The sequence below is a fragment of the Aphelocoma coerulescens genome, unplaced genomic scaffold (assembly GCF_041296385.1).
Source record: "Aphelocoma coerulescens isolate FSJ_1873_10779 unplaced genomic scaffold, UR_Acoe_1.0 HiC_scaffold_77, whole genome shotgun sequence".
In the NCBI taxonomy this organism is placed as follows: domain Eukaryota; kingdom Metazoa; phylum Chordata; class Aves; order Passeriformes; family Corvidae; genus Aphelocoma; species Aphelocoma coerulescens.
In genome coordinates, this window is record NW_027184063.1 from 1,156,768 (window position 1) to 1,180,893 (window position 24,126).

At 51.1% G+C, this 24,126-nt stretch overlaps 2 pseudogenes; both read left to right on the top strand.

Moving 5' to 3' along the window:
- LOC138102495 (zinc finger protein 208-like) overlaps window positions 1-24,126 on the top strand; it is a 322,764-nt pseudogene that overhangs the window by 85,783 nt on the left and 212,855 nt on the right.
- On the top strand, window positions 10,889-21,744 carry LOC138102505 (olfactory receptor 14C36-like; annotated as a pseudogene).

Here is a 24,126-nt window from a genome sequence, read left to right on the forward strand (position 1 = left end):
GGCGGCTGGTGGCAGAGCGGAGCTGCGCCCAGCCGAAACGCGCGCTGGAGCAGGGCACGGGGGGGGCATCGCTTGGGGGCGCAGAGACGTGGGTGCAGCCCCAGGCAGCGGCAGCAAAGCTGCGACCAGAGGAGGCGATGCACGGCAAACAGAGCGGCGCGGCCCGGCCTGGCCCGCGCAGCCCCGAATGTGACCCCGGGAAAAGCGCGCAGGAACCAGCAGCGCAGACAATTCCAACATGGGAGCGACCGAAAGAGAGAGCAAAGACACAGCGAGACAGAAAACAGCAGCCACTCGGAAAAAGGAAAAGACCATAGTTGCTAAGAACTTAGGGATAGGGAAATGGTATAATGTTAAACAAAATTATGGTTTTATAACAAGATGTGATAGCCAGCAAGACATATTGGTGCATAGAACTGCTATTAAAAAGAATAACCCAGAAAAATGCATCCCAAGCTTGGGAGATGGAGAGGTGGTGGAATTCAAAATCATACAAGGTAGAAAAGGGTTACAAGCATCGCAGGTCACTGGGCCTGATGGTGTTCCTGTGAAAGGCAGTATATATGCTAAAAATCGTAGTCATGTTAGACAATATCTCCTTGGTAGGCCCCCCTACAGTCTCCCTTTCCTAATCCCACCTTTCCCTTTTACCCTATGTCCTATTACCCCCAGTGTATTCCCAATCCGTTTTTCCATCCATGGTTTCCCTCACAAAACCATACCTTTGCCAATTGTTTCCCCAAAAATCCCTTTCCAATGCCGAGTGGGAGATGAAAAGGGGGAGGGAAGAAATTAAACCCTCTCCTGCCTCAGTTTCCCTACAAAGCATGCTCAGAGAGTTCTGTCTCCCTTCTGTCAGCCCTAAGATGTTCCACAGAATCTGTTTGGACATTTAAAGACTCAGGAGGGTGGCTTGTTTTGTTTTGAAACTGTTCTTGTTATGTTTATCCAGTTGTCTCCATTCTCCTTTTATTAAAATAAAACGGGGGAAATGTCGGGGTCTCCTCCCCCTGCCATGTAGCCCTGGGAGAGGGGCCCTGAGGGCACAGAAACACGGGGTTTCCCTGCCCCGGTCAGCCTCATTCCCCATGGGTTGGTTTGTGTTTCCTGCGCGGGCAAGGACCCTCGGTTCCCCGTGACTGTAACAGTTCCTCAGCAGAGCCCGGCCATGCGGCTGGGGAAATAAACATCTCTGAAATATCTATCAAGAATCCGTCTATATATATTTCTTTTCCACGGGACTCCTGGTTTGATATAGGCGTGTTACAGTATCCCCACTGCAACACATGTCCACAGCTATGGGCAGTCGGGTCCCTGGCTTACACTTTTAGAAGTCAGGAATAAGAATCAGCACTGCCATTTTTATATGCCTGGTGGCAGTGATTCATCGAAGTTTGGCTGAAGTAATGGAAGCCATGGAGAAGGCGTTTGTCATGTTGTTTTCCCATTCTGGCCTTGGTAGCTTCCTTTTGGAATGTATTAGCAATTACACCCAGTTTGTTAGGGGAAAAGCAGGGGATGATAATTCCCAGCCCTTCATCTCCTTCTTCCCCTTCAGATCTGGCACGTCACATTTTGAAAGTGTCCCGTTTCCTCTGGATGTCAAAGATGCCACCTTCTTGTTATGTTATCTAGCAGGGTTTCTCTATGTGGTCTCCAGCTTGTCTAAAATAAGGGCTGAGATTTCCAGAGGGGTTGCCCAGACACCTGCCCCAGTTGCAGAAAATCCTAAGTGCTGTGGGGTATGGGAGGACATAGGCCTGACCCTGAAGCACTTTTCTGACCCAGGAGCCTGGAACCTCCCCCCTGAACAATTTCAGAATCCAGCTGATGTGGGGAAGTATCTGAAGGAAAACTGCAATAACAACACTGATGAAAAGGAAAAGCTCATTGCCATGTGCTGGGTCCTGGCTAATGCTAACCGCACGCTGCTGGATTCTGTAGGGCAGAAGATACAGCCAGAGGGGCAGGAGAATAAGGCAGCAGACACCCCAATCACTCCAGCTGCAGCTAAAGCAGATGGGGAGCCTAAACCAACAACAATTGCCCCTGTTCAGAGAAAGAAACACAAAGCCAAATCCATTTGCCCGCTGGATGGTGATGGGCAGCCAGGACCTTCACAGCCAGCAGAGCAAGTGGAACCTGAAATCATTACCGAGTCCCTGTCCATAGAGAGCCTTCGTACCCTGAGGAAGGATTGCACCCAACGGCCTGATGAAACTATATTAAGATGGATGGTCCGAATCTGGGACACTGCAAGCGATGGTATATTCTGGATGGCACTGAAGAGAGGCATTTGGGGTCCCTGTCACGTGATCTAAGTATCGACCAAGGGATGACAAGGGGCCCTGAAGCTCTCAGTCTCTGGAAAGTCTTACTGCTGTACCTCAATACAAAAGTGATCCAAACCAAAATGGTTTTGATTTTTTTTCACTTCCATGTTCCCCTTAAGTCGGGCACCAAATTTATGTCTCGGTTATGGAGACAAGAATTCAGGAGGAAACACTCTGGAATGAGTGTCTCCTCCAAAGGGAAAAGGACCTCTCCTTTTCCTCTACCAGTAAGACAAGTGGGTCACAAGAACGTAAAGTGGGAAAAAACCCAAACTGTTTATTAACACCAAACAAAGCAGGGTAGAACAGGGGAAACAAACCCCGAAATACAACAAATTCCTGGAGAGGTAACAGACACATGGGCTCGGACCAGCCGGGGCCACACCGCGGGCCCACCGGGGCCAACTCACAGGCTCCCTGGACTGGAGGGAAGGGATGGGATAGGAGCGAGGCAAAGGGGAGGGAAGGGAAAAAGAGCAAGAAAACCCAACAGAACCTTCTTCCAGCTAGCCAGAACACCAAAAACCCAAGGAGCTGCACAACGCTCCCAGTGCACTCCCTCCAAGGCCCTGCCGAGACCCCGGAGCCCCTGAGCCGTTGGGCTCTAGCCGTTGAACTGACCCTCACTCGCGTCCCGTGGCTCTGGCCCCACCCCCAGGTCCATCCTAAAGACACAGCGCCCTTGGGCATTGAGCGGAGGGTTAAGGAATAAAGCAGCCTCATAACATCACCCCAGGACAGTGTTCCAGTAGCGGGCCTGTTTCTCCCCATACAGCGTGTCCCCCACGCAGTGCCCCACATTGCTGTCCAAGTGCAGGAGCTGCTCCAGGCTGGAGCTGAACCTCACCACAAACCCCACCTGGTCAGTACCATTAATGAAACAACAGTTGGACTTTACCATGTCCTGGAAGACCCCTGTCTATGCAGGACACAGGTCAGGGGGTGCCCCCCCAGCAGCCCCCAGCACCCCACAGAAAGCCAAGAGCTCAGGGGGCCACCCCAGATCCCCACTCCACAACCCCTTGCTCCACGGCCGCCATGGGACCTTCCTTCCTGCAGTCCCACTCTCATTTGCACCCTTTTTCTCTTTTCTCCCTTCCTTTCCCATCAATCCCCAGCTGCCAGCCCCTGCCCCCATTTGTTTGGGGGTCCCAGTCCCCCCTTTTGCCCCTTTGCCAACCCTTTTCACACAATCCTCCCAATCCCCACCCCCCTCCTGCCCAGTTTTGAGATCCCACCCTTCCATTCCCCAATTTCTAAGCCTTCCCATGCCTCTCCCATCATCCCCCAGTCCTCAGCCCCCTTTCCATTCTGTCTTTAGGAGGTCCCACTCCCCCTCCAACTCATTTTATGGGTCCCACACACCCATTTTCCCTCCTCTCCCCACCTTTCCCACCATACCTGGACTCCTCTTCCCACCCCCGTCGGCTCACCTGAGAGCTTCATGCCTTTGGCCAGGGGGCTCCCAGCACTACCAGTGCCACCAGTATGGCCCCAGCTGCCCCATCCCCAGCTCTGGGCAGGTGCTGAAACCTCCCCTCTCTCCCTTAATCTTGCTCCCGGTGGGCACTGGAGGTGAGGGGGCCCAGGTGGGGAGGTCTGGGTGCGGCAGATCTGCCTGGCACCTGGGCAGTCATCAGTGAGAAAAGCTCAGAGTGGCTAAAAATTGTTTAGTGACTTCTTTGGTTGGCTGAGGAAAGGCCCAGGAGCTGAGATAAGGACCAGGAGAGCTCCTGCCCCGAGCACCAGCACGGAAAACCAGACCCAGTCTGGGGACAGGGATTGAATTTCTTAGCAATGAAATCAGAGCACGAGAATGAGAAGGGAAATAAATCTCTCAAACATCCTCCCCCCACAATGGGGATCATCTGGAACAGGGGTCACCAGGTCTCTGCCCAACGGGGGTCATTGTGGATCACCCGACATGGATCCTCTGCTGCGAGATGAAGTTGGAGCAGTGCACAAAGCTCTTCCTGCACTCGGGACACCCGCAGGGCTTCCCTTACTGGTGGCACTGTTAGTGTCTGGTCAAGTGAGAGCTCCTGGAGAAGCTCTTCCCACACTCAGGACACTCGTAGGGCCTCTCCCCGGTGTGGCTCTTCTGGTGGCGGATAAAGTTGCAGCTGGAAATGAAGCTCTTCCCAAACTTGGGACACTCGTAGGGCCTCTCCCCAGTGTGGATTCGTTTGTGCCTGGTGAGGTTGGAGTTGGTACCTGAAGCCCTTCCCACAGTCAGGGCAGCGGAAGGGCCTCTAATCTTTGTGAATCTGCTGGTGCAGGAGGAGACTTGAGCTGGTCTGAAACCTCTTCCCACATTCGCCACACTTGAAGGGCCTTTTCCTAGTGTGGATCATCTGGTGGCGAATCAGGTAGGAGCTTGTGCTGAAGCTTTTCCCACATTCCCCACACACATAGGGCCTTTCTGCGATGTGGATCATCTGGCGGTGGATCAGGTTGGTGCTCCGGCTGAAGCTCTTCACACATTCCAAGCACTTGTAGCGTTTCTCCCTAGCGTGACACTGCCCATGGACGACCAGGTTTGAGCTCTGACTGGATCTCTGGCCGCCTTCCTGGCACAGGGTGGGTCTTTCCGCCTCAGAGCTCCCTGGGCTGCCCCTCCTCCTGTGGGATCTCTGGGGCTTTTCCTCCCCGTTGGATTCCGGCGCTGTGGAGCTGCTCAAAATGGCCTCTTCCACCAGGTTCTGCCACGGGGATTTGTCCTCCCTGGGCTCCATCCTCAGCTCCTCATCTGGGGGAGGAAGGACAAGGAGATGATGGGATTTGCCTCTGTGCCACAGGGAAGGGGAAGGAGATCCCCCCAGTCCGTCCCCGGCAGGACGGCCTCGGCAGCGGGGTTGTCCTGCAGCTGGGGGTGATGCTGGGCTGGGAGATGGAGCAGGAGAGAGGGGGAAAGGGGCAGGGACTTCCTCCTCACCTGCCTGGGTGTCCCGGGGCATCTTCCTCTTTCTCACAGCCTCCGCCTCCATCTGGCCAAGGTTTGGGAGTGGGAAATCCTGGTTTGGAGGGAAAAACAAGGCGTGAGTGTGTTGGCTTAGGGGTCGCTCCTGCCCAAGTCCTTCTCTAGAAGTCACCGGGCATATCATGACTGTAAAATCCTCTCAAACACCGTGCTGGTTTTAACTGGCATGAGAAATGAACCCCACTGATCTGCCCCAAGAGAGATGAAGGTGGGAGTTACAATTCACCAAAGAGATGACAAGAAATACCATGATACAGCTGTAACCCACAAAGGCTGAGTATAACCAGGCACCCTGGGACAAGAGCAGAACGGTGGTGGTTAGTTCCTGTGCTGAGCACCACCTGGTCCCGCTGCATGCAAAGCAAAAGGAAAGAAAACAAAACCTGTTGGTCACAGTGGTAGACACACTGTCCTGTCCAAGTGATGGGTGCAGTCTTGTCGACAGCAGTGACCATAGTCCTGTTGGAGTTCTGCTCCTGCCCTGGATCTCTTGAGTGTTGCCAGAAGGCCTCAAACCCAGATTTTATATGCTCAGGTTCAGGTGGGGAATGCTCAGCTCCTCCCCAGGGTGGGCAGTTTCACAATGGAATGATGTCATCCTGGGAGTCATGGGATATTTTGGGAGCCTTGATGGTCTCAGTCCTTGCAGCTGCCCATTGTGCTGGGGCCATTCAGTCCATGATGGCCCATCAGCAGAGGTGAGCCCTCAGGCTGGGTGGGACTGTGCTGCTGCTGCTACCCCGGAGGGAGTTATCCCAGCTGAGTCATTGGTGTGCAGAAAAAGAAACACTGCCCTGCCTCCCAGGGTTTGCCTCTCCTTCCTTATCTCATTTAACAGCCAGCTCCTCATAGCCTGAGGGGTTGGGGGTGCACTGGGCAGCTCCTGCAAAGGACCCATCATGAACAGCTCATCAGAAATGAGATAAGGGGAGTGGAATGCACAGTTTGGTCTCACCCACAGAGGGCTAAAGTGGCACCCTGCTCCTGTCAGCAGCACAGGCTGGCAGGGAGATGGCATTGTAAGGTCTTGCTCCACTTGGCTTTCAGCCCACTAACCCACGGGCAGGGTCCCTTCCCACCCCAATCCTTCCGGGCTTCTGGCAGGGACTCGCTTGCCTTTCCTTCCTCCCTCTGCTTCCAGCTGGGAATGTGCTGGGAAATGTCCAGCAAAGCAGCCTTTGCTGTCTGCTCTGGGAGCCCACCCAGCTGCTGGACCTTGTCCCCTGGCCCTGCACAGCTCCCGTGGGAGGCACGGCAGGACCAGCACCCTGCGAGCCTCGGGAATGCCCCTCTGGCATCCACGGCACACCCTCCAGGCATCTGGAATTCCAGTTCCCAGCAAGGAGAAGATGTTCCTGCCCTTGAAGGCAAAGGTCTCAGGAAGGAGCCAAAAGCCAAGTGCTGCAAGATCTTCCAGTGACATTTCACTGCCAGCCTTCATCACCTCATCCATGGTTGTTTTAGCTGGTGGATTGGGAACAAAATCAGGGGAGGGCCTTTGGTGGGAGCTGCCCTGGCTGCAGAGAGACACTGAGAGACAAACAGAGCAGGCAAAGAAAGGCAGAAGGGAAAGGAGAACACAAATACAATCAGCTGAGAAGGTGGTGTTGCCCACCGACCACAAACACAAACCAACAGAGAGTCAGTTTATGTGGTGCTTTATTCAGGGCCCGGGGACCTGGGGACTGGTGTCCCAAATCAGGCTTGCCAAAGACCTATCGTTTCACTCAGCTCTTTATACAGTTTCAAACATTGGCACACATACAAAACATTAACAATTGATAATCATACCCCAAGCCGTATATCTTCATGGTTGTCTAGTCTTAGATAATGCTCAACGAACTCCCACCACTGAAATCCCCCTTGCATGCCACATATATCGACCCAGAACTATTTACTTTTAGACATGTTCTCCATGCCCAGCTAATTCACTACTCCTAACTTCCCCACCCAGCACATTCCATTCCTGTTTCCCAAGAGAACTATTTCTACACCTGAGGCCTTACAGCCTAGCAGAGCCTTAGCCTTACTACTTCTAAAATCCAATATCCTATCCTTTTTGTAACAAGTCCCCCCTTTTGAGCATCCTTCGAGCTTCTTCTGGGTTCGCAAGGATGCTCAACAATTCATGTTGCCGTTTCGCGATAAGCAGGAGGTGGAGTGGCTGGTTCTGCCAGAACTTCTCTTCGCATTATCGCCTTCATTATTCGCCGAGAGTGTTGACCTTCCTTGACAATCATTCCTAAAAGACACTTATATACTATTAAGGCAACTAAAATGATTATAACAATCATGATTCCATACTGTACAATTGAGGATATCCATCCGGACATCCGAATTCCCAGGGAGCTGAACAGTTCTCCAACCCAATTATGTTCTGCCTCTTTCTGAATATTATTCACCTTTCCTTCAATCTGTTCTAATTGACTTATATCCTTTTCTACTTCCTGTGTAACATTCGGGATGTGAATGCAGCAATGATCATCTCTACCATGCAGATAGCCACATATGCCATGCTCCTTCAACAATATCATATCTAAAGCCATCCGATTTTGAATTGTCATCCTAGACGTAGCTTGTAACTGCAGATTTAAGTCCTTGAATCCCTTCTTGGTCACAGCCGCCAACCTTTCTGTTTGCCCCAACAATTTGTACAACATTTCCCTGCTTCGATATGATGATATTGGTGCAAAGAGAGATTCTAATACCCACCCAAATTTAACTCCTGAAGAAGGTCCATGCCAATCTTCCCCTTCTTCTAACCCTATGTCTCCAATTTCCTGACTTATATCTCGCTTATGTCTCATTTGTATTTCTGAGGCCGTCAATTTTGTCGATTTCCAAAAAGGACATAGAGTTGGAACTCCTAAAGTAATTTGTGTAGTTGGACCATCTACCGGCATATGAGTGGTCCAGTGTCCGTGACCCATTACCCAAACTAAATTTCCTGGAGCTCGGATTGATGTAGTTTTACAGTTTAACTCTCCTTCTGTATTTTTGTCTTTTATCGTGTGGTTATATCCCCTACATTCACAGCCAAATCTCAAAAGTACCTTTACAGGCAGTAGACTCACAGACTCACTTGGGCTGTCACAAGTGAAGACCTTAGTGCAATTCCAATCGGTCATTCCAGGTGCATCTTTTCTCCAACTACCCTGTCCTTGATAGGTCTTTGAGTAAGTTTGATTTTTCCGTCCCTTCCAATAAATACACCATTGAACTGTTCCTATGTAACTATAGGTTTCTAACAAACTAGGTCCCCAGATTGTCTGCCATTGCTCCATGGTAGTTGTGTTTGTAACATTCTGGCATATTATTTCAAAATATTGTTCAGTTGCCGGGACTTGTAGCGTTTGCCTCTCATCGTATTCACACCATCCTACTCCATGGAATCTTCCGATTTTGGTAAATACAGCATTCGGAAGCTTGTAACAATCTGCTCGGTTCCCCGGGGTTTTCCAGTGTTTCCTTATCACATTTGTCCGATTAACCAATTTAGTTCGGATCCTAGTCTCCTGGGTACAACTTAAGGTAACTGTTCAATTAGATGCAGGCATGTCTGGAGCTGGTATAATTCCCCATGGTATAGGATCTCCTGCCACATGGGGCAAAGGCAGACATGCAGTGATTGCTGATACATTTTGTGTTTGCCCAAAATCCCTAATTAACCCCACAATCAGATTCTCTGGTTTGGTTCGGATTTCATCCTCTGGTACCTGCCGAGTCACCCTTGTTCTTTCAACATAAACACTAATCATCCCGGTTGCCCACCAATCATCTTGAGCAACCCAACACCAGTATTGTCCATTATCTTGCTGTTCCAGGACCTCTTTAATTACTAACACTATTTCTTGGGGTTTTCTTCTAATTTGATATTTCCCTTGAGCCACCAAGTTCTGTCCTCCAAACCACCATTCATACTCAGTGTAGCTTTCAGTTGGTATCCTACATCTTAAAACCAAATCCTGCCCTTCCTTTGCGTTATATATTTTCTGTTCAGGCTTGATTCCTCGATCCTGTTGTAATACCACTTCTACCTTCCTGACCCCATAACCTCCCCTATTACCACAAACAAGAACACAAAGGTATTTACCCTCCGATCTACCAATCTCTGAGTTCGTTATATTCAACCATCCTCTGCTTTCATTTCCCTGCGTCCACCAACTTGTCCCTTGTACCTGTGGATTCCACATTTCCTGTGTTGTGTTCCATTTCCACCATTTCATTCCAATCTGTTTCTGACACCCTGTTTCAAATTTATGAGTACATTTTATTCTGAGGGGAGGTCCGTCCCACATATCTACTTTCCCATTTGGGAGAGTCACCTGGACCTTATTTTCCGGTTCTGTTTGGGAGATATTTAAAATGTCAAGATTTACGAATCCATAATCATAACTCCCTTTTATCCAAACTATACAAGCATATTTCCCTGTTCTGGCCTTTGTTACATTGGATATCTGCAGGGTAGTCCTACCTTTTTGCTGCTTCTCATCCCAGACCGTTTCTACTCCTTTATCTTGAATTTGATCTTTGGTGATCCATTTCCATCGTGCCCTGACTCTGTCCCATCCAGCTCCCTGGTCATCGACAAACAAACATGTGAGATTTACATTTGAATTCTCCGGTACCCACACCCTCGATTCAGGTATTGTGATTTTAACAAAGGTTTCAACAATTATTATTTTACTCAAGAGTAACAACAACAGCATTAATTTTTGGCTTTGAACACCATTCTTGTGGGAGATAGGGGTTCCACCGACCATCGGGAGGGGACCTTTTTGACCCGTGTGTAATGGATCCAGCTGTTGATCCCGTCGACCTTGACGGCGGTGTAAGTTGTCATTATCACTTGATGGGGGCCGTCCCATGTTTCCTTCAGAGGCTCCACCGACCAGTTCTTCACATAAACTTGGTCTCCTGGGTGAATATCGTGAGCAGGAGTGTCCAGAGGTAACGGTCGATTCCACTCCAGCGTGGATCTCAGTGCTGCAAGGGTCTTATTTAAAGACAAAACATAATTTACAATCATCTGATCCCCAATTACATGTGGGTCCCCTTGATAGGTTACAGCATGATATGGTTTGCTGTACAAAATTTCATACGGACTTACCCCTATCCTTTCTCATGGTTTAATCCTAATCCTCAGAAGGGCTAGAGGCAATGCTTGGGGCCACTGTATTTTAGCTTCTTGACAAATCTTTTTAATTTGATTTTTCAGAGTTTGATTCATTCGTTCCACCTGACCACTAGATTGAGGTCTCCAGGGGGTGTGTAAGTGCCACTGAATTCCCAGAATAGTAGAAACTTCCTGCACGATTCCTGCAGTAAAATGTGGTCCTCTATCTGATGATATTCCTAAAGGAACCCCAAACCTCGGAATAATTTCCTTGAGAAGGGTTTTCACTACCTCCTTGGCCTGGTTCGTCCTGCAAGGGAAAGCTTCGGGCCATCCTGAAAAGGTGCACACATAAACTAGTAAGTACTTGTATGCCTGAGATTTTGGTAACTCGGAAAAATCTATTTGCCAGTAATCCCCTGGTTGTGGCCCTACACGTATTTTCCCCATTTGGACTTGTCTTCTAACCAACGGGTTATTTTTAATGCAAATCGGGCAGGTGGCATTTATTCTTCTGGCCATTGTTATCATCGAATTAGAGAGTACTATTTTCTTTAGATGTTCTACCAATGCTTCTGCACCACAGTGGAGTTTGTTATGTTCAGTTTTCATGACTACTTTCATTAATTCCACTGGCAGTATAACTTGTCCGACCGGTGTTACATACCATCCTACAACATTCCTTCTTGCTCCAGTGAATTGTGCCAACCGTTCATCCTCCGGAGAGTAGCACGGTTTCTCTTCCAAATAAGGTGCAGCGGGATTTTCTCTTGTCGGTATCAGAGCCATTTGAGTCCAGACCAATCTGGCTGCCTTTTTCGCAGCTTCATCTGCCATCCGATTCCCCTGAAATTCCTTCCCGGAGTCTGCTTGATGACCTCGGACATGCATGATCGCTACTGCTTTAGGTAAGTGTACAGCTTCCAACAACTGAATTATTACTTCCTTATGTTTGATCTGTGAGCCTTGAGAGATCAAAAGTCCTCTTTCTTTCCACAGAGCCCCATGGATGTGAACTACACCAAATGCATACTTTGAATCAGTCCAAATGTTCACTTTCCTGTCTCTACTAAGGACCAATGCCCTTACCAACGCCCATACTTCTGCTTTTTGCGCTGAAGTTTCCGGAGGCAGTGCTTTAGCTTCCACTATTTCCTGGAGTGTCACCACAGCATACCCTGCATACCTGGTTCCATGCTCCATAAAACTGGATCCGTCCGTAAACAGCTCCACATCGGGATCTGCCATCGGGACATCTTTCAGATCTTCACGGCTGGCATACACTTGTTCGATCACCTCCACGCAGTCATGCTCCAGTTCTCCTTCCTCTTGGGTGGACCTAAGGAATTCTGCTGGATTGAGATAGTTGGTTATTTTCAATTCAACATCATCTTGTTCCCGCAACTGAGCCTGGTACTGCATCATTCTGCTGGAGGAGAGCCAATGCCCCCCTTTTTGTTCCAAGACGGCTATGACCATGTGAGGTACATATACCGTGATGTGTTTTCCCAGTGTCAGTTTCCGTGCCTCCTGAATTAGGATTACCGTAGCAGCCACTGCTCGCAAACACCCTGGCCACCCTCTGCTCACCATGTCCAGCTGTTTCGAGAAGTACCCCACGGGCCTCTTCCATGACCCCAATCACTGTGTGAGTACTCCTAAAGCTAATCTCTGCCTTTCATGCACATACAATTGAAAGTCTTTTGTCAGGTCAGGCAGACCCAGAGCGGGGGCCTCTTTGAGTGCTTGCTTCAATTCCTGAAAGGCCTTGTGCTGTGTCTTACCCCACTTGAATTCGGGTTCCTTGATTGTTTCGTACAGTGGTTTGGCCATAAGTCCGAAATTCGGAATCCACAGGCGACACCAGCCAACCATTCCTAGGAAAGATCTTAGTTCCTGATTATTTCGTGGTACAGGGATTGCACAGATGGCTTGAATGCGGTTTACCCCTATTCTCCTGACTCCTTGTGATATTTCACATCCCAGATAAATCACCTTCTGTTGCACCAGCTGCGCTTTTTCCTTGGATACTCGGTATCCTGCCTGACCCAACATGTTTAATAGTTTAATTGTTAACTTTGAGCACAGTCCCCGCTCCTCTGTTCCCAGGAGTATGTCATCCACATATTGTAAAACAACATAAGAAAAAGGAGAATCTTTTACCTTGGTAGTTTTCCATTCCTCTAACTCCTTTGCTAGCTGGTTTCCAAAAATGGTGGGTGAACACTTAAATCCTTGTGGCAACCTGGTCCATGTTAACTGTCGCTTGCGGCGAGTGTCTGGGCTTTCCCATTCAAAGGCGAAAATGTGTCGACTCTCGGGGGCCAGTGGGATGCAGAAGAAGGCGTCTTTTAGATCAATCACTGTGAACCACTGAAAATTCTCAGAAATCGATGTTAACAATGTATATGGATTGGCCACCACCGGGTGTATATCTTTGGCAATTGCATTTACTGCTCTCAGGTCCTGCACCAACCTGTATTTCCCATTTGGTTTCCTTACCGGAAAGACTGGAGTATTAAATTCCGATTCGCATTCTTGTAAAATCCCTAATGCTATAAATTGCGTGATCATTGGGGCAATTCCTTTCCTGGCTTCCAAACTGATAGGGTACTGTCGAACTCTTACCGGGTGTGCCCCTTCCTTTAATTCAATTTTCACAGGAACGGCTACCCTGGATCTGCCCGGGGTCCCTGTTTCCCATACCCACGGGACTACTGCCTGCTCTATTTCCTGGGGTATCTCCTCTGTCTTTGTCTCTTTAATCACAAAAAGTTTTGCCAGATTCCCCTCCGGGATTTCTAGTTTAGCACGCCCTTTCTCAAATATGATTTTTGCATCCAGTGCCGATAATAAATCTCTCCCCAACAAGCATTCCGGGCTGCTTGGCATATATAAAAACTGGTGATCCAATTCTTTGTTTCCAAATTTGATTTCCAGTGGCCGCAAGAATGACCTCTCCACCACCTCCCCCGACACCCCTACTACTTTCACAACTGAATCACTTAACGGTCCTATTTGTTCATTGATTGCAGAGAAAGTGGCTCCTGTATCTACCCTAAATTCCCTGGGCCCCCCGTCAACTTCCAGGACCACTTTTAGATCTTTATCTAGTCAGCTCTGATTTTGATAGCTCCCCATCATAAAGGCTTGAGCGACACCTTGTGGTCCTGGCGCGAAAGGGTTTAACCCATCATTCGCATTCATTCCCTGATTCATGGGATTCCCTCCTGGAAAGTTACTCATCGGTGTCCCCATCCCCAAATTGAGGGGGCACTCATTCTTCCAATGACCTTCGGCGAAGCATCGGGCGCACTGACTGGGCCCCAATTTACCTCTACCCCTACCCATCATCTGGTTCCCTACATTCTGATTCACAAAACCTCCGAAACCACCTCTTCCCATGCCCCCGTTTCCTCTGCCTCGTCCCCTCCCCCAGCCTCTCACATTCATCTGACTTGCCTGTTGTAACACTGCCAACATGCTTGCTTGTTGCTTCTTCACTGCCTCTTTCTCTCTATTATTGTACACTTTCCACACTACTTCAAGCATTTTCTCCAAGTCCCGAGTATCATTCCCTTCTAGCTTTTGTAGCTTCCTCCTAATATCCTCCTGTGACTGTCCCATAAATATCAAGGCCATTTGCAGTTTTCCTGCCTCCGATTCCACGTCTAAGTCTGTATACCTCCGCGCTATTTCTTTCAGCCTCTCCAAGAACGCAGATGGTGACTACCTTATCCTGTCTTACCGCATACAACTTAGACCAATTTAAAGTCTTTGGAATTCCCCTCTGAATTCCTTCCACCAACAGCTCCTGATAAACCTGCAACCTATGATACTCTTCTGCCAAATTAGGGTTCCATTCTGGATCTTCCCTTGGTACTATTTCATTCACATTCCCTATTCCTTGTAGTGCTGGTGCTCGCAACTGAATCATATCCCTTGCCCGATTAGACATAGCTTTAAATACCATCTCCTTTTCCGTAGAATCCATTATCGAGTCTAGCAACACCTGTAGGTCATTCCAGTCCGGATTCTGTGTCTTTATTACCATTTTCACCACCCGAGCCACTTTTTCAGGATTTTCTCTATAAGCTCCTGCAGATTGCTTCCAAATTATTAAATCATTGGGGGAAAACGGAACTTTCACTCTGACCCGATCCCCTGTTGGTCCAACTGCTTCTCGCAATGGGGCCATTAGATGTGCTCGAGAAGCGCTTTTTCCCCTGTCCAGACGCCCTCTGCGAGTACGCTGGGAGAGCGGAGTTCGGGATTGTTCCCTCCCTCTCTCCCTGGGCTCGGGAGTTCGGGATCGTTCCCTCTCTCCTTCCTCGGAGTCAGATTCCTCTTCCGAAGAATCTGAGTCCGGGAGGGGGAGGTTGACTGGGTCGGATGGTGATACCAACAAAGACACATCCTCCTCAGGCTCAGAAAACCGTAGCCTTCGCTCTTTACAACCCGCGCATTCCTCTGGTTCCGTTTCTAACACCATCATTCCACATTTCCTCTGCCAGTCCTTTTTTCCTATTAGCTGATAAAACAAATCCAAATAGGGTATCTCATCCCACTTCTCATTTTCCCGTAAATACCGCATCATGGGGGTTATAATTTCAGAATTAATAGTGCCATTCCACTGCCACTGCATCCCCCCAGTTTCATATTCAGGCCATACCTTATTACAATAATCAATCAATTCTCTTTTCCGCAGCTCCCGTCCCAATTTACCCTCCTTCCAATGACTTAGCAAACACCCGAGGGGAGAATCCTCCGGAATATCCTTATCTGAACTTGACAAAGCCCGAAACACCTGCAACGGCATCATTCCAGAGGTATGCAACCACACAATAACGCACACAACTAATAACACACAGACTAATACCAATACCAATTACCACAATATCCAATTCCCTCCTTGCTTATCTCGTCGCCGCGAGAAGCAAGGGCTGGCTCTGGAAAGCTTTCGCTCTGTCTGACGGCCAGCGCCTAGGCTTTATAATCCCAAACCAATGCCCCAACCCTGCGAGTAGAGACTCGTCTTACCGGGCAGGCTACCACCACCGGTTTAAAAGGAATAAAGCACCTTGTGGGCTTACCTCACGGTTGTCCGTCGGACGCGGGGTCAGGCACGGGCTGATGTCTCCCCAGAAATCACCTGGTGCCGGCACGGAGCAGATCACCCCGCGAACCGCCCCTATGACCCCCGGAGTCCCACCTGGGTCGCCAGAAAACTGTTGCCCACCGACCACAAACACAAACCAACAGAGAGTCAGTTTATGCGGTGCTTTATTCAGGGCCCGGGGACCTGGGGACTGGTGTCCCAAATCAGGCTTGCCAAAGACCTATCGTTTCACTCAGCTCTTTATACAGTTTCAAACATTGGCACACATACAAAACATTAACAATTGATAATCATACCCCAAGCCGTATATCTTCATGGTTGTCTAGTCTTAGATAATGCTCAACGAACTCCCACCACTGAAATCCCCCTTGCATGCCACATATATCGACCCAGAACTATTTACTTTTAGACATGTTCTCCATGCCCAGCTAATTCACTACTCCTAACTTCCCCACCCAGCACATTCCATTCCTGTTTCCCAAGAGAACTATTTCTACACCTGAGGCCTTACAGCCTAGCAGAGCCTTAGCCTTACTACTTCTAAAATCCAATATCTTATCCTTTTTGTAACAGTGGCACTCTGGAAACCAGACCAGAACTGACTGAAAATGAATGTGACAGAAAGAAATAATTTGGAATTGTGATTTCCTATCAAAATACAATTTCCTGCCTTTCTCACAAACCTCCTCCTGCTGTCATTCAGCAGGGCTTTCACCAAGTGCTCTGCTGGGAGTGGATGTTCCAGGCTGCAGACACAAGGAAACCCGGAATGGGCTTCTTCCTGCTCCTGGGGAGTTTGACATCCTCTGCCGAGGAGATGAGGAGGCAGCAGAAGAAAAGGGCAGCTGGGGTTCACCCTTCCACAGGAATAAGAGGGGGAAAGTCTCTCGTCCTCTCTGTCTCTGCTCCCCCAGGGATGTGAAGGCTGATCCCAGACCCCCAAGGGTCACATTCAGGGCTGCCTTCCTGGAATGCTCGTGTGGAATGGAGGGGCAGCGTGGCAGCACCTGGATCTTGGACCACCCAGCTGCCCCCCAAGTTTAGTTTCTCTGTCCCTCTCCTACCTGGGGAGTCCCAGGGCAGTCTCCAAGCCTCTCTTGTCTGGGAATGATTTGGGGCTGGGGATGGTCTCTGTCCCTCTCACCCCACTCAGTGCCTGGTGAGGGTCTCTGTCCTTCTCCCCTTGGGATTTTTGGGAGGTGCTTGTGTGGGTTTGGGGGTGTCTGTGTTGCTCTCACCCCGATGGTGCTTGGGCAGGGTCACCCAAGGAGTGACAAGGACAGAGACTCCCCCGGCATCCCCAGGTATGAGAAGGTTGGAGAGCCCCTGAGCACACTCAGCAGTGTGAGGGACACAGAGCCCTTGGTCCCCAATCCCGCACAAGCATTCCCTGGGGCAAGAGGGATGGAGATGCCCGAGCATCCCCAAGGCTGAAAGGGACAGGGACACTGCCTTGGGAATGCCCTGGAGTGAGAGGGACAGGGACAACCCCACCAAGCCCCTCCCCAGCATCCCCCAGGGAGAGAGGCACAGAGACCCCTTGAGCATCCCCTGGGCACCGGACAAAATAAACTTGGCAGAAATCAAACTTAACTCTACCGAAAATGCTTGGAGGAATGTTTGCTCTTCCCACAAGTCACTTGTGATGAAAACGCAAACAAACCCCAACCATGAATGAACCGACAGCCGAAGCAGTTATGGTGGCAATTCAAAGGTCCAGCAGTCCCCGCACAGCTCCAGCTCAGCTGCTGGCATGTTCCTGTAAAAGAAAAGTGAAAGTTCGGCCCAATACAGATGATTTAAAGGAAGGATAAACTCTGTGTAGCTGTCACAGAGGTGACAGGGATAAAGAGAAAAATGATTCTCACATTTGGCAAACGGCCCCAGCCTGTGAAAGAGAAGAGGGGGGAGAGCAAGGGAGTGACAGAGACAGAGACCTCCCCTGGGGAGGGGCGAGTGTGACAGTGTCCCCTGTGTGTGTGGCCTTCCCGGGGTGGGGGTTTCACACCTGAGCCAGTCTGGGTAAGGGGGGTGGTGTTCACTCCCCCTGGGCAGGGGTTACCCCACACCCCCAAACTCTCCTCCTGCCCCCTTGGTTGGGGGATGGGGGTACAAACCTGGCCTCAGCAAATGGGTCTGGGGGCTGGGGTCTCCCCCAGCCAGGGCTGATTTTCAGGACAGCTCTGGCCTTGGCTTTCTGGTGGATTCATTCTCCTCCCTCAGCCTTGTTTCCTCCTCCCTAGACCTGAGATCCCTGGCTAAGAGTCCCCCTTTCCCTGATCTCAAGGTTCCTTAGCTCAACTTGCAGGCCAAAGTTCCCCTCAGGAGGCACATTCAGGGACAGGGGGTGCTTGGGTGGTGGCAGCTCCTTTATACAGTTCTGCCATAATGGGCAAAAAGCTCTTCCTGACAAAGTTTCAGCTGTGAACCACAACATTTCAGTCTCTCAGCAGCCCCCAGAGCATCCCCCATGTTGCCAGATGGAAAATCCTCTGTGCCAGGTGGGCTCCCACAAAGCTCATTCCTCAAACCTGTCTTGGGGCTGAGTCAGGGATGCAGTATCCCATGATGGTTTGTGCTTAGCGAGTGGGAACCTTCTGTTCCCGTGGTGTTGTTTGTTCTGTTGTGCTCTCTCTGTATTTTATAGTAAAGAGCTGTTCCTCCTGTTCCTGCATTTTTGCTCAGGAGCCCTATAATTTTGGAATTGGATCCAAGGGGATCATTGGGGCACTGCTGGGCCCCATGGAAGCAAGGGGCCAGTGTGATTCTGAGAGGCCCCGTGGATCCAAGGAGACCATTGTGCTCCTGCAGGTCCTCATGGAATCACAGAGTCCATTGTGACACTGCTGGGCCCCGTGGAGCCAAGGACACCTTTGTGACACTGAGGGGCCCATGGAAGCAAGGGAACCTGGAACAGCTCTGGCTGGCTTGGCCTCCTGGTGGTCACCTGACAGCTCCAGCTGATCTTGGAATGTTGAGAGTCGCTTCTCATCTGCCCCTGGAGCTCTGGGGCTCTGTGTTTTCCTTCCTATGGAACAGATCCGTCCTTCTCCTCCAGCGGCCCATGGCCAAAACTGAGATTCCTCTTCCAAATTGCTGTGTATCCAAGGACTGTTGCCAGATGAAACCTGCCAGGACAATCAGCTCTACCGGGCTTGGCCTCCCAGGGACACCCTCTCCTCTGCCTTCATGACACTGAAGTCTGTTTGGCGTCAGGCTGTTCCGCAGGCTATCCCGCTTCCTTCAGGACTGCTGTTGCCCCTGTGCCCACTGCCCCCCATAAGAACAGGCTGCTCTGTGGGGGAACAAATGCAGCTTCTCCTGGGGAAAGCCTCAGCGAGGGCTCAGTTTGACGTTGGTCATTGCGGTGACTGCAGGAAAGGGGCACCCCACCATGGGGTATTTCTTGGTCAGCTCCAGACATAAAGAGTGGGAAACTGTCTGAGACTCGGGTTGTGGCCTCGAAGGCACTACTGTGGTTTGCAGGGATCTGCAGGGCAGCACAGCCCTGGCAGTGCCCGGGAGTGGTCCCTTTGGAGGTGGTGTTGGATCTGATGGGGACAAGGAGGACTCTGTGGGGCTGGGGGTGGCCTTGAGAGTCTCCATGGTACTGAGGAGGAGCTCCATAGATGTGAGTTGGTGTCTGGGGCTGAGGGGCCATAGGGGGTTGGAAGAGCTGTACCTGGCCAGGGGAATGTGTGTGAGGACAGCAGTGACCTCTTGGCCGGGGCTGCAGCCAGGGGTGGCCAGGGCTGTCCTGCAGAGCAGGGTCCTGCAGCCCAGGGCGCTGTGCTGGGGCAGGGACTCTGCTGCCTGCCAGGGGCAGCTCTCAGCCGGCCCGGGGAGCTGCTGCCAGCGCTGGGGGAGGAGCTGCGGGGGGGAAGGAGTGACCCTGAGCAGGGCAGGTGCTGCTGCTGAGAGCTGCTGGCTGGGGCAGGGCTGCTCCCAGCTCCAGACCAGCCTGGGCACAGCTCCGGAGGCGCTTCCCAAAAGAAGGTAAGCCAGGGATTGCTGTCAAGATCAGGAGCGCTCCTGAGCCTGTTTGGATTTCCTGCTTGGAGCAGGCTGGGAAGGTTGCGGGATGAGAGAAGCAGAACAGGAGTTGGAATCCCAGAATGACAGAACATTCTGAGTCTCTGCTATTGTCCTTGTTATTGTTATTATTATTACTCCTCTGACATTGTCACTGCTATCTGGTGCTCTCAGGGGGGCTCTGGGATCTTCAGCAGCTGAGTCAGGCTCTGCCCTTGGGATTCCTGCCAGACAGGGCTGTCCATGGGAATGGGGTGTCCAAGCTTCCCAGTGCCCTGTGGGGCTGTGGGCAAAGCAGTCCATGGGAAAGGGGAATGAGCTGAGCCTCCCTCCCTGAGATACCATCGTGGGTACACCCAGGGCTCTCCTCACTGTGTCCTTCCAAGCTCTGAGCTGCCCTCCTGGGTGCAAATCTGTGCCAGAGCCTCTCGGCGTGCCCTGAATGTCCCCCGGGGAAGTGCAGAGATGCCACAGCTGAGGAAATGCTGCTGGGTTTGCCAAGGGCAGCGTGAGTGTCCCTGGTAGAAGGGCGTGCTGAGACCTTGCTCAGAGACCTTTAGAGAGGGTGAGACATTCAGGGATCCCTGTGCTCTGGGCAGGGTCTGGTTTATGCCAGGGTGAGCCGGGAGTGTGATTGTGCTCTGACTGCAGCCAAAGGGGCAAGCCCAGGGCAGTTGGGAACAAGCCCATGCAGCCCCTCAGCTTGCCCTGAGCCACAGGGAATCCTTTGCCTCTCACCTCTCAGTGGCAAAGGTGGAGTGCAGCAGAAATGCTGGGGATTTCTGACCTCAGAGAAGCAGGAATGATGTGTGGGTAGGAAAACCTTTCCTAAAACTCACTCCTGCCATCCCTGTCCTGTGGAACTGAGAGTAAAACTGCTACCAAGCCTTTCTAGGAGGGATTGCACTGACAAATCCTGACTCTCCAGCCTTGTCCCTCTGCCACACGGCCACAAACCCAGGGCAGCGGGGCAGGGATGGCTCCTCGACAGCCCCCACGCACAGGCCTGGCTGCTCCTGGCACACTCAGACAGCACAAGTGGAGCTCAGGCAGGCAACTGGGTGAAGGTTTTCCCAGAGCAGGAACAAGGGTGGGGCAGTCCCAGCGGGACAGTCTGCAGGGAATGGCACGGGTTTGGCTCCAAGCAGCCTGTCCTGACTTGTCACTGTCCTTTCTCCATGAACAGGTGCCCATGGCCAGACACAGCAATGTCCAACAGCAGCTCCATCAGCCACTTCCTCCTGCTGCCTTTGGCAGACACGTGGCAGATGCAGCTCCTGCACTTCTGCCTCTTCCTGGGCATCTCCCTGGCTGCCCTCCTGGCCAACGGCCTCCATCATCAGCACCGGAGCCTGCGGCCAGCACCTGCACAGCCCCATGTTCTTCTTCCTGCTCAGCCTGGCCCTCACCGACCTGGGCTCCATCTGCACCACTGTCCCCAAAGCCATGCACAATTCCCTCTGGGGCACCAGGCACATCTCCTACACAGGATGTGCAGCTCAGGTGTTTCTGATTGTCTTCTTCCTTGGAACACAGGATTTCCTCCTCACCCTCATGTGCTACGACCGCTACGTGTCCATCTGCAAAGCCCTGCACTACGGGACCCTCCTGGGCAGCAGAGCTTGTGCCCACATGGCAGCAGCTGCCTGGGCCAGTGGCTTTCTCACTGCTCTGCTGCACACGGCCAATACATTTCCTCTGCCCCTGTGCCAGGACAATGCCCTGGGCCAGTTCTTCTGTGAAATCCCACACATCCTCAGGCTCTCCTGCTCAGACACATACCTGTGGGAATTTGGGCTTCTTGCTTTTAGTACTTTTCCTTTTTTGGGTTGTTTTGTGTTCATGCTTTTCTCCTATGTGCAGTTCTTCAGGGCCATGCTGAGGATCCCCTCTGAGCAGGGCTGCCATAAAGCCTTTTGCACGTGCCTCCCTCACCTGGCCGTGGTCTCTCTGTTTATCAGCCCTGGCACATTTGCTCACCTGAAGCCCCCCTCCATCTCATCCCCATCCCTGGATGTGGTGGTGTCAGTTCTGTACTAGGTGGTGCCTCCAGCCCTGAACCCCCTCATCTACAGCCTGAGGAACCAGGAGCTCAAGGATGCCCTGAGGAAAATGATGACTGTATCTTTTCAGAAGCAATAAACTCTCCTTTTCTGCTCCAGAACCTTCAGAATGTGACTCTTTATGATCTCAGCTTTTTTTTCCTATTTGTCCATTTTTTCATTGGTGCCTTCTTTTCTTCTTTTTGTAGTGTTATGCTGTTTTTTATAAAATCCTGTAGTACTGCTCTTAGCATTTCTACATGAATGTCTGGCTTTCTTTGGAAACACAAAGACTTTCAGGAGGCTTCTTCCCTGTGCATTTGAATCAAAAGGAGTGTCTGCCCTGACTTGTGTGTCCAAGGTTTGTTCCTCAGCCCTTCTCTGGCTCTGCAGGGGCAGTGCCTGTGGGCACAGCTGGAGGGAAGATACTCCCAGCAGCAGCACAGCCAGGGACAATGGCCCAGCCTCTTCCCACCTCTGCTCTTCCCAGCCCATGGAACCCAGAGTCAATTGTGACAAAGTGGGGCCTCTTCAGACAGAGGTTGGTGTGGAAACAGTGCCACCACTCAGGGAACCCAGTGTCCATTGTGACACAGTGGGACCTCATGGAAGCTAGAACATCTTTGTGATGCAATGGAATCTCATGGAATCAAGGGCAGTTGTTATAGAGAGGGGCCTCATGGAACACAATGGCCACAAAAACATTGCCAGGCCCAGTAGAAAGAAGGCGCCTGGGGAGGGCACTTGGACACTGTCTCTTGCAGCAGACTCTGGGTCTGCTGCATCACTTTGCATCACGTGCAGTCCTGTGGAGCAAGGCCTCAGGAATAAATTTTGGGAGCACTTTGGGAGGTCTTTGATGGATTATGACACCCCCTCAGCTGCCTCTTGTGAATATCCCGTGGATATGGCCTTTCCAGTGTTGGAGGTTTCCCAGCTGGGCCAGTTTGTGTAAGGGAGGATGGGTGTTCAGTGCCTCTGACCAGAGGTGGCACCACAGACCTGAAACCTCCTTGTTCCCCCTCAGTGGCAGGGGAGTCTGTGTAAACCTGTGTAGGCCCTCTGTGGACTGTGGTCTCCTCCACCCCAAACCCAGCCAGCCATGATTTTGTGCTCTTTGGTTTTCTTGTGGATGTGTTCTTTTCCCTCAGCCTTGATTACTTCTGCCTAGAACCTGAGATGATTGCACAGTAGTGTCCCCTTTCTCTTAGCTCTGTGACTGAACTCCCAGTCCAAAGTGCCAGTCAGGCATCTTCAAGGAGGGCTGGGCTTCTGTGGCTGTAGCTTCTTGATACAGTTTTTGCTAGAATGGGCAAAACTCCTTCATAACAATGTTTAAGGTATGAACCATTTCAGTCCCTGACAGCTTTATGCCATGGCTCCATGAGGTTCCATAACCTCACTATGGACTCAGTCTCAAGCTGCATTAGGCCCTGCTCTGTCCCACTGGATGCTTAATTCCATGAGGTTCCATTTGGTGGCTGTGGTCTCCTGGTTCCATGAGGCTCCACTGTGACATGTTGGAGCCTTGTTCCAGGAGATTCCATAGAGTCACAATGGACTCCTGTGTTCACATAGGCCCCACGGTGTCACATCAGAGCCTTGGTTCCATGAGTGGCAGAACCCACATTTTGGCATTCTTGCAGTTTGTCCAGGAACTGTACAAACGACTCTGCCAGACCCTGTAGGATCTTAGCAAAAGACACGTTAGCATCAATACCCGTCCCCAGGAGTTGCCGCAGGGCTTGCCGGGCTAGGTGGGTGATGATATCATACACGTCACACAGGTAGCCTGTCTGCGCTGTAGGGACTGCGTACGGACCCTCTGCGGTCAGCTGTGCGGCAACGATGGGTGGATTTCTGTCTTGCAGCACTTCCGCCTGGGTAGTACACAGCTCACGGTAGTCACGGTCAAGATCATTCTCATTATGCTTTTGCAGTCATTAGGTACGAGGATGTACACAGTACTTATGGAGTCCAGGTAACTTAGGACGTGACAGAAGGATACGCCGCTTTCCTTTACTAGCATCCTCAGTTCTTTGATTACTTTATAGTCTAGTTCCCTGTAGGCCGGGCGTTGCTTCGGCGCATATATAACCAGACAGGCAGTAACAACCGCCAGGTCGTTCTCCTCCATCGCGGCTTCCCTACACTTCCGCCAGTGCTGGGTTACAACGTCATCATTGTGGGCAGGAAGGGAGTCCGAAGCTTGCTCACGGTCTGGGACTTCCATGCCGAGGAAGCCAACTGTGTAGGGATTTTTTTATCATGTAAATCAATTCTGTAGGGGATGGGAGAATCTCGGGGTAGCCGGATGCATCAGATACAGGTTCAGGAGGTGCTGAGGGCTCAGGGGAATCAGCTTCTGAAGCCGCATAATGGCCAACATCCACGGAACTTCCCTTAAAGTCTGCCATGATCGTTCCCCATGTAGCGAGGTGCCTGCAAGCTTCGGCATTGCTGTCCCTGGCGATATCAAAAAGTCTCTGCCCTACCACTTGCCA